The 14,235-nt window shown below is 39.8% G+C and overlaps 1 long non-coding RNA gene across 2 annotated transcripts in view; it reads right to left on the bottom strand.

Moving 5' to 3' along the window:
• Positions 1–14,235, bottom strand: part of LOC131486728 (uncharacterized) — a 502,029-nt gene that overhangs the window by 46,125 nt on the left and 441,669 nt on the right. The window contains exon 4 of one of the 2 annotated variants that reach the window (XR_009249405.1): positions 12,298–13,216. The exons of the other annotated variant lie outside the window; for it this stretch is intronic. This is a non-coding gene — a long non-coding RNA (uncharacterized LOC131486728). Of the gene's footprint in view, positions 1–12,297; positions 13,217–14,235 lie in introns of those variants that run through there. 2 annotated transcript variants of the gene reach the window in all.

Here is a 14,235-nt window from a genome sequence, read left to right as displayed (position 1 = left end):
TCCTTGCTGCAGCAATCAGACAAGACAAAGAAATAAAAGGCATCCAGATTGGTAAGGAAGAAGTAAAACCATCACTATCTGCAGATGACATGATACTATATAGAGAAAACCCTAAAGTCTCCGCCAAAAAACTATTAGAACTCACAAGTGAGTTCAGTAAGGTCGCAGGATACAAAATTAATATAGAGCAATCTTTTGCATTTCTATATGCTAAAAATGAAGTAGCAGAGAGAGAAATTAATAATCCTATTTACAATTGAACCAAAAATAACAAAATGAAGATGACACCAAAAAATGGGAAGATATTCCATGCTCATGAATTGGAAAATCTAACAAAGTTAAAATGTTTATATTACCCAAAACAATGTACACATTTAGAGCAATCCCTATTAAAAAATACTAGCAGCATTTTCACAGAGCCAGAAATAATACTAAAATTTGTACAGAACTACAAACGACCCTGAATAGCCAAAGCAATCTTCAGAAAGAAAAGAACAAGTCTGGAGGTATCACAATCTCATATTTTAAGATATACTATAAAGCTATAGTAGTCACAACAGTATGGTACTGGCACAAAAATAGACACATAAATCAATGGAACACAGAGCCCAGAAATAAAAAGTTCAATTAAATTTATTACAAAGGATGCAAAGAAACACAAAGGGTAAAAAGAATATCTCTTCAATAAAAGGTGTTGGGAAAACTGGACAGCAACATGCAAAAGAATGAAACTAAAATAAAATGAATTAAAGACATAAACATGAGACCTGAAAGCATAAAAATCCTAGAAGAGAACAAAGATAGTGACTTCTCTGACAGTGGCTACAGGAACATTTTTCTAGATGTATCTCCTCAGGCCAGGGAAACCAAAGCAAAAATAAACTATTGGGACTACACGAAAGTAATAAGCTTTTGCAAAGCAAAGGCAACAAAACAAAACAAAACAAAACAAAACAAAACATTCCTACTGAATGGAGTAAGTTATTTACAAATGACATATCCAATAAGGGGTTAATATCCAAAATATAGAGAGAATTTATACAACTCAACACACACACACACACACACACACACACACACACACACACACACAAACCTAATCCAATTAAAAAAGGGCTGAGGACATGAATGGACACTTTCCTAAAGAAGACATCCAGATGGCCAACAGACACATGAGAAGATACTCAACATCACTTGTCATCATGGAAACAAATAAAAACCAAGTGAGATACCACCTTACACCTGTCAGAATGGCCAGGATCAAAAAGACAAGAAATAACAAGGGTTGGCAAAGATGCGGACAAAAAGGAACCCTTGTGTACTGTTGGTGGGAATGCAAGTTTATAGGTATAGTCACTAAGGAGAACAGTATGGAGGTTCCTCAAAAACCTAAAAATAGAAACATCATATAATACAGTAATTCCACTATTGGGCATCTACCCAAAGAAAACAAAAGCAATAATTTGAGAAGACATATGCACCCTGGTGTTTACTGTAGAATTATTTACAACAGCCAAGATATACAAGGAGCCTGAGTGTCCAGTGACAGATGAATGGAAAAAGAAGAAGTGGTATACACACACACACACACACACACACACACACACACACACAAACACACACACAAAGATGCACAGATACACACAATGGAAACTTAGCCATGAAAAACAACAACAAAAAAAATGAGATCTTACCATTTGCAACAACATGGATGGAACTAGAATGTATTATGCTAAGTGAAATAAGCCAGACGGAGAAGGACAAACACCATATGATCTCACTCATATGAGGAATTTAAGAAACAAAACAAAGGAAGAAACAAAGAAAAAAAGATACAAACATAAAAACAGACCCTTAGATACAGGGAACAAACCAGTGGTTGCCAGAATGGACGTGGTGGGGATGGGTGAAATAGGTAAAGAGGACTGAAAGCTGTGACTTCCAGTTACAAGATAAAAAAGTCATGGGAATAAAAAGTACATCATAGGAAATATAGTGAATGTGACGATAATAAGGTTGCTTGGTGACAGACGGTGTCACTTACTGTGATGAGCACTCAGTAATTTACAGTACTACTGAATCACTGTATTACACACTTAAAACGAATATAGCACTGTATGTTACTTATACTTCAAAAAACAAAACAAAAAGAAAAAAAGAGCGTCCAACCTTACTAGAAATAAGTGACACATAGATGAAAGTTATACAAATGGTTTTCACTTTTTAAATTAAAAGTGACAGTACTAATAATTAGTGTATAAGAGAGTGTGGTAAAACAAAATTTTATATACTGGTGGGAGCGTCACTTTACAGCTTTACCAAGAATTCTTGGTCAATACTTCTAGAATCTTAAATAAGAACGGACTTTTAGACAGATAGCTCCTTCCAGAAATGTATCCTAAGGAAATAATCATACAAGAAGGAAAGGACTTACGTATTAATGTATTCAATGAAGAGTTGTTTATAATTGTAAAAACACAGTAAATATTGTTAACATTCCATCATAGAACATTTTAAATTATACTGTGCTTCATCCACATAAGGGACTGCACTCAGTAAAATTTGTTATAGATGCCATGCAAGCACCTGACGTTCAGCTTTTCATTGTTGAGACATCCATTTCAAAGACATCCACGTGGGAGCACGTGGGGGGGGGGGGCGCTCAGCTGAGCATTGGACTTTGGTTCAGGGCATGATCTCATGGTTAATGAGTTTGAGTCCCACCTCGGGCTTGCTGCTGTCAGGCTGTCAGCACAGAGCCCCCACTTTGGATCTTCTGTCCCCCTCTCTCTGCCCCTCCCCTGCTTATGCACATTCTCGCTCAAAAATTAAATAAAACATTAAAATAAAAGACAACCATCTGGAAAAAATGCACTGCCTCCTAGATGACATGGGTACCAGCAAAACTAGATGAGAAATCAGGCCACTCCCACCCGGTAAGTTCCCAAGTTCCCCCTCTAGAAACTGTAAAGGAGCCTAGATAACTGACCACTGGGGTAACCCTGGTTTTCCTCTCCTGCACCCTAAAGCCCATTCTTATGTTTTTAATTAGCCAATAAAGAGCAAACCCTGGGGATCCTAAACATCCCACTCCAGACCCCACTAAAGGGCAAAGCCCCAGGTATGCATAGTCTCTCTTTCTGCCACCACCTGCAGCAGCCTTGTTGTGTGACCCTTGGGCATGGTGGACCCTCCAAGACACATGAGTAATAAGTCTGTATTTTCCAACATGACCTGATGCTTGTGACTGAGGTGCATCCTACAGTCATAAGTACCGCAAGGGCAGGTCCAGCCTCTACAGTGGGTCTGGTGGGGGAAATACCTGTGGCGGCTTGTCACAAGCACTGTGAGCTCTGGCAAGGACCTCAGGCGTTTAGAACCAGTGGTATCACCACCAGCAGAATGAGACCCATACAACACATGTCCATTATTTCTATGGACAATAGGATAGAGTAAAAAGCAATTTAGATATAAATGTGTATGATATAATTCTTTGATTTTTAAAACCAGAGATATGGGGGCCCTGGGTGGCTCAGTCGACTAAGGGTCCGACTCCTGATTTCAACTCCGGTCATGATCTCACAGTTCATGATTTCGAAACCCGTGTTGGGCTCTGCACTGACAGTGAGGAGCCTGCTTGGGATTCTCTCTCTTTTGCTCTCTCTCTCTCTGCCCCTCCCCTGCTCTCTCTCTCTCTCAAAATAAATAAATAAACTTAAAAAATAAAACAAGAGAGAGAGAAAGTACACGGATATATATGTACATATGTTCTATGTGTACGTGTACACAATTTATTATCAAAATAGCATCTGTGGTTATCTACAGATGAAAAAACAAGTGACTTCTTTGCTTATCAGTATTTATTTTTTTCCATCATGGGCATGAATACTCTATCTCAACTTGTTAAAAAGAAATAGATCAATTAGACATACCTCCTTCAAATAGTTGTTCTAATTCCATTCTATATAAACTACTGTCTGACTTTGAATTTCCATAGCAGCTACATTTAAAATATCTTGTGGTTGAGTCATTTTGCTTTCTTGTTTAAATAAGAAATACCAAGGGAAAACCCTAAATCTTGCCCATCACTCATGTTGTCACAAAGGAACACTAGAAATACCCACTAGATCACCCCAACATAACTGTAAAATGAACAAACAACATTCTGATTTATGCATCAGTCTCTTGTAAAGTTGGGGTCTGGTGGCGCTGTTTATAAACTCATGTTTGTGCACTGGCAAATATGAAGACAATGTCCCAAGTACTACCAAGATAATACCATCCTTTTAGGCTTAGTCTGATTATTAACATTATTTATAATGCTTTTTTTTAATGTTATGTTTAAAAGATTATAATTTTAAAAAGTGTATTTCTTTCTCATTATTGAACCTGGGCTAAAGAGGTAGCACATTTGAACAGTGGTCAGGACATGCATGTTCCATGTATAAAAACAGAAAAACATCCTGTGAACATTAGAAAAATGACTATGATTTACCTGTACATTTTTTAGTATTATAGTGGAATTGGAAACAGAAACAGACTCAAAGCAAAATTCACCCTCATGACTCTTGCAATACAGGCTTATGTTACTGCTAGAAAAACTTATCTCACATAAACAGTATACCAGAAAAAAAAATATATGGTTTAGGGAATAGGAATTTCTTTTAAAAAAAACCACACATTTTATTAAAAATGTGTGTGGCAGGTATATCCTATACATTTTACTGCAAAAATATTATACTCAAACTAAATCTAGAAGAATTTTTTTCCCAGTTACTAGGCAAGAAACCCCAATAAAGCGATGTGAAACCCAGGCATTATTAAGATTTTTTGTTTTACCATTTTATCATTTTTATTTTATAAAAACACCATTGGTATTTTAGCTTATTGCATTAATTTAGTGGCATTCCCAAATTTATAATAAGTTTATATAAGTTCTTTAAATATCTAGTATACTGTGTTCAATCTCTCATCTAGACATATCTAAATAGGCACTCTGGAAAGGAAGTCAGGGACATTTTTGATGCATGGTCCCATTTTCCCAAGGTATTGCTAATGCAATCATCAAAAGCACAACACACCCGATGCTATACAATAGATAAGTCTCAGATAAGGGCTATATTAAAAACATATATTTTGCTCTCTCACCAATTCTGCACCAAACGGTTCTCTGTGGTGGCAAAATTTTACTAGCTTTGCTTCTCAGCTTGAAAAATAATATTAAACAATGGACTGAACACTGAATTCTAAACTATTAAATATATTTTTCAGATGTAATAAAGGTGTGCTGTCAATTAACATTCAAGAGACTGGTGAACTTGATTATAAACTCCTAAGACTTAGGATGTGAGACAAATAACATACCAAATATTTTTAAAACTATGATGTAGAGAGATTAAATTATTTGCCACTGAAATCAGGAATACCAATTATAACTAATACTTCTCAGCATTTGCATTTATACCCTTATTCGTTGGTCATTATCTTACCCAATCCCCACCATACTCTGTGTAGAAATTTATAATGATAATCTTCCATTTAAAGGAGAAGTTTACAAGCAACCTGAAGGTATGCCAGAAACTGTGGGCAGATACCACTGGTTATGTAGGTTTTAGAACACAGTGTAAGGCTAGAACAAAATGCTAATCTATGGATTTGTGAGTTCCACTTAGCCATTTTCAATCCACTACTTTATGATGTAATCAGGATCTATCATGCTAATCTACAGTCAGTTCTTCCCACTGTGAAATCATTACAATTCCTAGTCCCCTTGCCGGTAGACAGAGATGTGATGAATTGGACCACGGGGGCTGTGAGAGGAAATGGCACGGTCATTATGGTCATTGTGGCCTGAAGCATTCAAGGGCTGGTGTACAACCCTTCAACCATCTCTTCTTCTGACGTGGTAATGATGGAAGTGCGTGTTACACTGAAGGTAGTAGGTGCAAAGCCTGATGGCCTGTTGAGACACTGCACAGAGGACAGAACCCTTAGGCAGTCTCTTGCCCCCATGGTGACCGTAGCCTGAGTAACAAAAACTTCTACTGTGCTAAACTTAATTGAAATTCTTGTGTTTGCTACTTCGACATAGCTTCAAAACCCCAGTTTATGCAAAATTTTGCCTTTTGTTTTAACATTGAGAACTTAGAAAATTCTTCAGTAAGGAAAAGGAGACCCCAAATACACTAAAGCCCACTTAGAAACTGGACACATGGGGCACCTGGGTGGCTCAGTTGGTTGAGTGTCCCACTTCGGCTCAGGTCATGATCTCGCAGTCTGTGAGTTCGAGCCCCATGTCGGGCTCTGTGCTGAGGGCCAGAGCCTGGAGCCTGCTTCGGATTCTGTGTCTCCCTCTCTCTGACCCTCCCCCGTTCATGCTCTCTCTCTCTCTCTCTCTGTGAAAAATAAATAAACTTAAAAAAAGATTAAAAAAAAAAAAGAAAGAAACTGGACACAGAGTTTGTGTAGTTGAAGAAGACTATTCTGTACAGTTCTTTCAAAGGGAAAGGTGCCTCATTTTTCCACATTTGTTCTGTATTGACACTTATAATTGCCCTCAGCATCCTGGAATCATTCACAAAGGGTATAAAAGTGGTTTGTGTTATTCACAATACTAAGAACTGAAGTTTTTTTTTTTTTTTTTTTGCAGTTAGTGATAGTCCTGTTGTGAGTTGTCACTTGTGTATGTAGTTGGAGCAAATACAGATTGGTTTTTCCTCTTCATAGATGAGATTTTGCTTTCACGAAATGAACAGTTTCAGAATGTGGGCACACAAGGAGAACAGATTAGTTTAATACAGAACATGGGTTAGAAGACTTCCTTTGGTCATAGTTGGGACTCTCATGGCATTGATTTTACTTGGGATAGAGCAGATTGGAAGAGTGGGTAAAGTTCAGAATGATCTAGAGTGAAAGAATAGAACTTTTCCTTGTGTCGACCTCAGGAAGGCAAGGAGGGCACATCACAGAACTGCTTTCAAGGTTCACTGAAGACAAAGTTCAAATAAAACCACAGCAGCAGCCACGGCACCTGAAAAGCCTACAGCAGCTAGTGAGGTGTTTGTCCTTCTGAGATGAGGTGTAGGAAGAACACGACTGACTCTAAGGGAGGGAGATTATCCGATAGCACGTCAGCAAGTAGCGTCTCTGAAAGAGACCAAAGCAAGGTCAGGGTTTAAACAAATGCATTGGTCACAGAACAACCACAGCTGACCTTTTTTCTAAGTCTTAGCTCTGCGGTGATCTTGGCTAACTCAAGATATTGGGGGGCATTAAAAAGAAGAATTGGCCTTTACAGTCTCTTCTACAGCAAATACTCCACTTTACGGTCCAACTGTAGCAGTCCCTAGCACCAGCTTCTGTTGTTAGGTGATTCATGCACTCCCAAGATGTGCTGAGGGAAAGCACAGGTCTGACCTGAAGCTGGGAGACATGGTCTCTGCCCTGAAGCAGCTCACACATCCAGAGCTCAGCAGTCATTGTCACGGTGAAGAATTTATACGTGAGAGTGCATTCGTGGACTGAAATATACTCATTGATGGGAAAAAACGTGGGTGGCACCCTTTTCTAGGGTGAGAGTTTTCTTCTAGTTGTTTAGGTTCTAATGAATGGATGGACTCTTAACTGACTTAATGGTCACACAGCCATTAAATTATAGATTAAAAAAACTTGCAGTGAATTGAGCACATGACCTTCACAAAACTCTTGCACTGCTGGGCTTGCTCAGGGAGAGGAACAGAACCTAAAGAGTGCAATAACTGAACTGGGGACAGAAATACTTGTTTCTAAACTCTAGTTATTAATAATAATTCAATCTAAGGACTAGCCATGTGACCTGGGACAACTTAAATCCCTGGGACTTTAGGTTCTCATCAGGTGTAAAGCAAAACAATGTGGTCATTTGGCAAGACAACCATTAAGGTCCTGCTAATTTAAAGAGTTCAAGGTTTGTGAAGTGACTTTACACACTAATCAAAAAATAACATGGCGGGGTGGCTGGGTGGCTCAGTTAGTTAAGCAACCAACTCTTGATTTTGGCTCAGGTCGTGATCTCACGGTCCTCAGAGTGAGCCCTCCATTGGGCTCCAAGCCTACAGCACACAGCCTGCTTGGGATTCTCTCTCTCTCTGCCCTTCCCCTGCCCATTATCTCTATCTCTTTTTTTTCTCTCTCTCTCTCTCAAAATAAATAAACATTAAAAAAAAAAAAGAAATAACATGGCAATTGATGAAAAGGAAAAGTGAGAGAAGAACCTTCATGTTTAAAATTGCCTACCTGAATGCATCAGGTGAAATCTTTCAAGAAAAATGCAAAATAAGAATGAGTCAAACTTTTCTTAAGCAGTGTGTACAGAGCAAAGAAATGAGGAAAGGAGTGATATACACCCATGGGAACATAAATTTATCATGATGATAAAATTGTATTTAATGCCAGTAATGATGAGGTCCAATGGAGGCTTGATATCCACACGACCCCTCAGGCTTCCCTCCAGTTGATGTGTATTTAGCATTGCACATGTCTCAGACAAATCACAGTAAATTATATTCTTCTTAAAATGTTTTTACTCTGTCACAAAATAAATACAAGAGAACATTTTCTTCTTCAGGGGCAAGCACTCATAAATAGAATTAACTTGTCCACTTTTGTGGAAGATGGGCGCATAAATGGGAAGGACAGATCTTTCCTATTAGGTATATGGCCAAAGGCAGAGGCATACAGAGAGGCCTTCCTTTACAGGTGAATTCCTCACTGCTGGGTTCATTCGCAGACTTCAAACAACTTAATGTTTTTCTTAGAAATTCATCTCCCAAGTCTCTGGGCTCATTTTCAGATGACTAAAAAGTGAATAAATGTAATAACTTCAGAAAACTAACAAGGATATCAAAACATCGTACGGACACACTTTGGAAAAAAAAATACCTCTCAAATCATACAGGATGATACAGAAGCTGCAAGTCAGTTTTTCTGCCCTCCACTGTTTTCCCTGAAGGTAACTACCATAAAGTGGGTAATAAGCCTGAAGATGAAAGTCACTTCCTTTTCAATAAGGTACTTAAACAATCCAAAGATGACATAAAACGCTTTCTATTTAAGCTTGGGGAGAGACCACTGGTCCTCGTGCTCTAACAAAGATATGGTATCTTACATATTGCTTGATTATAGGGATATAACCATGAAGAACTGGCTTGCACATGGCTACCGAGGCTCACAGGGGGATGGCCCGCTTCCAGATTTTCTCTTACTCCTTTGTTTGCTGAACTGAGCCCCATTTCTGGGAAGTGCTGCCCCATCCTGAACTCCCCTTAATGGCTATAATGGGAGTCATCTGCAAATACGGCGGATTTTCCAGAGGGCAATGACTAGCTTATTTTGCAGATTTGAGAATCGCTGTGGCCATATTTACGGGGAATTTTAAGACCCTTTAAAACAAGATGTACTCAAATAAATTAGAAGTCCTCTTTATCCTCTAGGAAAAGTCAGTAACACACCACCCGCCTTTTTCCCTGGGGAGAAAATTGTCATGCCTTTGGGCACTCTGGAAAGGTGCATGTATTGGACCATATAGAGTTTACTCCCCTATTGTCAGCATGCCATCCTACCAGGGTTTTCAATGAAGCCTTCCCCAAAGACTCAGAAAACAGCGGATGATATCACCTTTGAGAGATAGTCAGAAAGCAAGACTTAGTGGATCAAAGAGGATAGATGCAAAATAACTTGAAAGGGGACAGAATGGGTTTAAAGAACTTCAATGAGTTATTTGTAATTGAACTTATTATTGCATAATATAACAGATACTTGTTATTAAGATGTGTACTCTAGTACATACTAAAAATGAAAACATGTAACGTGTGTGTGTGTGTGTGTGTGTGTGTGTGTGTGTGGATAGATAGATAGCTACACAGGCAGATCCATTGATTGATAAACTTCTCTGTCTTTTTGCTGGACAGAAATTTGGGGTTCAAAGAGCTAAAGTCCTTTATAGAAGGCCCCACACAGAATCAGGTTCAAACTCAAGTCAAATTCTACCTTTATTGAAATAAAGGATGTGCTGCTGATGACGAAAATGTGTTGATCACTGAAGCACACAAGTGACACAGCTCTTGAAAACATCAAATCTTAGCCCAGTCACATACTGCCTGTAATATTGTATGGTGGGAGACGGTATACAAAATACTTTGTGCGCTGCCATTTATGAGTAAAATTGGATAGTAAAATACTCAAGCCCTTCCAAAAACTCACAAGGGGAAAACAAACAAACAAAAAAGCATTAGTTTATGAAATGTGATCACCGCCGCCCCCCCACCGCACTGGCATTGTAAGAGTAATGGATTACGCATTGTAAGAGTAATGGATCAAGTCATATTACGATCATACCCCCAATATGTGAATCCATTCTACATCTCTTGACTCTGATTCTCGCTTATCCCCAAACAAGCTTCTCTTTTTTTTTTTTTTAATTTTTTTAAGCTTTATTTATTTTTGAGAGAGAGCATGAGTGGGGGAAGAGCAGAGAGAGAGGAAGAGACAGAATCCAAAGCAGGCTCCAAGCTCCGAGCTGTCAGCACAGAGTATGATGCAGGGCTTGAACTCATGAACCGTGAGATCATGACCCGAGCTGAAGTCGGATGCTTAACCGACTGAGCCACCCAGGTGGCCCTCCCTAAACAAGCTTCTAAGTTTGACTGACCACCTTCCTTGATAGGTCTTCCAGCAGGGAAAGATTCTGCTGTTGATACTTACACAAGGATACAGGCCCACATGGAAGTTAGAATGAGATTCTCAGCTTGACTGTGGCCATGGGTGCCACCCAGGTGGGTCCACTTAAGAAGGAGTTGACCAACCTTCTTTTGCCCACACATCCCCTCTGCGGTATGGCCCTCACCTTCTTGTACCAGCCGTGGTGGGGATCGTGCCCCACCTCAGCTCTGGCTCTCTCCTGGGGCCGTCCACCTCCTCTTCCGTTCTGCATTTCTTAGTCAGCTTTGGAACACATCTCAGCCATCTCCTCCTCCACAAAAACATCTTTGATGTCTTACTCGTCTTAATGCCTCCCCCATGTGCTTTCAGTCACTTTGTACCACGGCAGGATCAGACACAACTGTATGCTGTCCTTTAGTGGGAAACGAAACATTTTTGTTGAATATACTCTTCATCAGGAACCCTTGGACCCTGGCATAAGATTATAAACACTATCTTGCTCACAGTAGAATCTCCAGAGCCTAACAATTTATTGAATTCTTAATAAATATCTATTACATAAATAATCAGGGAGGCCTTATTCATGATTCTATCAAAAGAAAATATTGAAGTGCTTTTGTTTTCTGTAAGTTTTTGGTCAGCATGGTCAGCATTCCTGGTGCCCAGTTATTATTAGAACAAACCACTATTTAAATTATTGCTTCTTATAAGCACTCCCCAGAGAAAAACAGCATATTATTTCCTGAAACAATGAAACATATGCAAGTGTGTTCAGAGTTATAACCAAATCAAGATCATCGCATGGAAGAAGTGGAAAACCAGAACTGAATACAGAGACAGAAGACTGAATAAAAATATGGCAAGGTGCCCAGACAAATGTCAATTTACAGCAGCAGAAATAGACTGACAATTAGATTCCTGAGTCACAATTTTGAGCTGGTCTGTTTTTCTTTCTCAGGTGTGTGTCGGTGGCATGCGAGAGCACGTGTAAATAGGTTGCTTTGCATTCTCTGGAGTGAGACTGCTCAATTATTTAGGTGGTCTGTCAGGAGGTAGTTGTTTATAAATGCAGACAACACAAATGAGTTCCGTGTAAGCATATGTCAATGCAAATGTACATAAAAGACATTGCTAATATCTACAGAAGGGAAAATGATTAGCAAATTCATAAGGGTCACTCACAACGCTCATGTTAAGACTAATCCTTTGTTCTTTTGAGATATTCCCCTAATGCATTTACCATGTGTTTTCAGTGGTAAATGATGCTGTGCTTACATTTATAAGGCAGGAGAGGCGTCTAGGTGGCTCAGTGGGTTGAGCATCCGACTTCGGATCAGGTCATGATTTCATGGTTCGTGAGTTCGAGCCCTGCATCGGGCTCTGTGCTGATGGCTCTGAACCTGGAGCCTGCTTCGGATGCTGTGTGTCCTGCTCTGTCTGCCCCTTCCCCACTTGTGTTCTGTCCTTATCTCTCTCTCTCTCTCTCAAAAATAAATAAACACTAAAAAACAGACATTAAAAATTAAAAAAAAATTATAAAACAGAAAGGGAAGAAGAGGAAGGCCATCCACAGCAGTGGACAGTGGCTGGCGGTGCCCTGCACTGCTCACACACAGCTGACCGGTGCCTTGCTATTCATGTCCTGGAACCACGGCCGTGCAGATCTGTTCCCCAAACTGCATCCGCATCTCGTAGAGGCCAGTGCTACGAAGGTGTTCGTTGACAGACTGATTCAAGCTGAGCTCTTCAGCCTCTCTCAGAAACTCCTACGAAGGCCCTCCTTGAGCTCCTCCATTGGGCAACACACCTGAGACTGAGTCATGGCCCCAGGCCGCCCTCCCTCATCCTTGAGAGGAAAGCAGCTCCAAACAGTAGTCTTCACATTGTATTTTTACTGCCCCTCCCCTGCCTATATCCACTGGCCCTTAAGAGGCTTTTTCTTCTTGCAATTCACCCTTGAGAAGATGACAGACTGTGTTAGGAACATGTCATGTAAGTTTCTGGGATTGTGTGAGGCTCAGCAGCTCAGACACTAACGTTCACGGGCTTTAGCTACATACTTCTGAAAGTATTAGCCCCCAATGCCGATCTTTCTAATCCAGACTACGAAGTGTCCACGCAAACGTCTGCCGGGCATACCACCACCACCACAACAGAGATTAGCTGTCCGTCCTATTCCAGGCGCTGTGCTAACCTAGTTACGTGAATCACCTCTTGTAATCCAGACAACCAAGCTCGTGGTGATTACTAGTATTATCCCCATTTCACACATTTGAAAATGGGCTTCAGAGGTTAAGACAGGAGTAGGTCAGAGCTAAATGGCATTGCTGAGACTTGAAGCCAGACTACTTGACATAAGACCCCAGTGTCTAAACCGGTGTGCGATCGGGCTCCTCTTACTTAGTCCAGTCACCATTATGAGTCCTTTCGTGTGATGTTTATTTGTTACGTGATTTGCACAACTGGGAGCCAGGTTCAATCATTAATGTAGCTGTCCCGTGTATGATGTTGGTGATTTCTTAAAAACAAACAAAAAACGGATGATTAGTCTCACATATAAAAAAATTGTGACTCTTTTCATTTTATGCTGTGATTAGGGGTCACTTTACACAAATACATGTGTGTACGCACACACAAACAGAATATGAGTTGTTTTTTTGGGGGGGAAAAACCTAGTTTTAAGTCATCGTTGATTTATGCCTACATCTTTATGCTACATATTGTTTATAAGTGGAAAAACCAGTTCATCTGCATAAAAGACCGGTCTATGTTCTCAATGAATGCTGCAGCTTTGTTAACACTTTCTTTTATAGTGGAAAACGACTATCTCCATGAGACTGAAAATAACGTATTAAAGAAGGTACAGCACTAGAGAATCTGACTATATTTAATCTTATTTGAACTAAGTATTAAAAATATTACTTTTGTGAGATTATTTGGGGGAAATATATATCAGAATGAGGCTTTTTTATGAGTAGCAAAAAAAAAAAAAATGACATGGGCTTAACCAAGACAGAAGCTTTTCTTTCCCATAAAAGAAGTCCATGACTACATTCCTCTAACTTGTATTGGCATGTGGCTTCCCCAAAGTAGATTAAGAAGGCTGCGTGAGCTCTATCCATTGTATCCATATTAGTACAGAGAAAGCCAATCAAATTAAAGTTCAAATTAAGAAGTAGGCCTTAAAATTGTGATGTGAAGCCTATCTATTCATCTACCAACTATTCATCCATCCATCCATCCATCCATCCATCCATCCATCCATCCATCCACCCATCTACCCACCCACCCACCTATCTATCCAAATGGCTTCTTGAATCATGAGCCTCACAACTGTTTATTTGGGGTGGTATACCAATTCTTTTAAATAACATCGGTGGTTTTCTAGACTTCTTCAGGGCAGTTTCCCCAGAAAGTAACCCCCCAAACACTCGCCCACAGAGTAAGAGCAGAGGGGCCAAGGTTGTGGGAGGCCAGCAGTGTTAAGGCACGACTTAACACTGACACGAGTGCTGACACGAGTGTCAGCACTCAGTG

Source organism: Neofelis nebulosa, chromosome 10 (genome assembly GCF_028018385.1).
Source record: "Neofelis nebulosa isolate mNeoNeb1 chromosome 10, mNeoNeb1.pri, whole genome shotgun sequence".
Classification (NCBI taxonomy): domain Eukaryota; kingdom Metazoa; phylum Chordata; class Mammalia; order Carnivora; family Felidae; genus Neofelis; species Neofelis nebulosa.
Note: the sequence above shows the minus strand (reverse complement) of the source record. Positions and strands in the feature narration are given on the sequence as shown.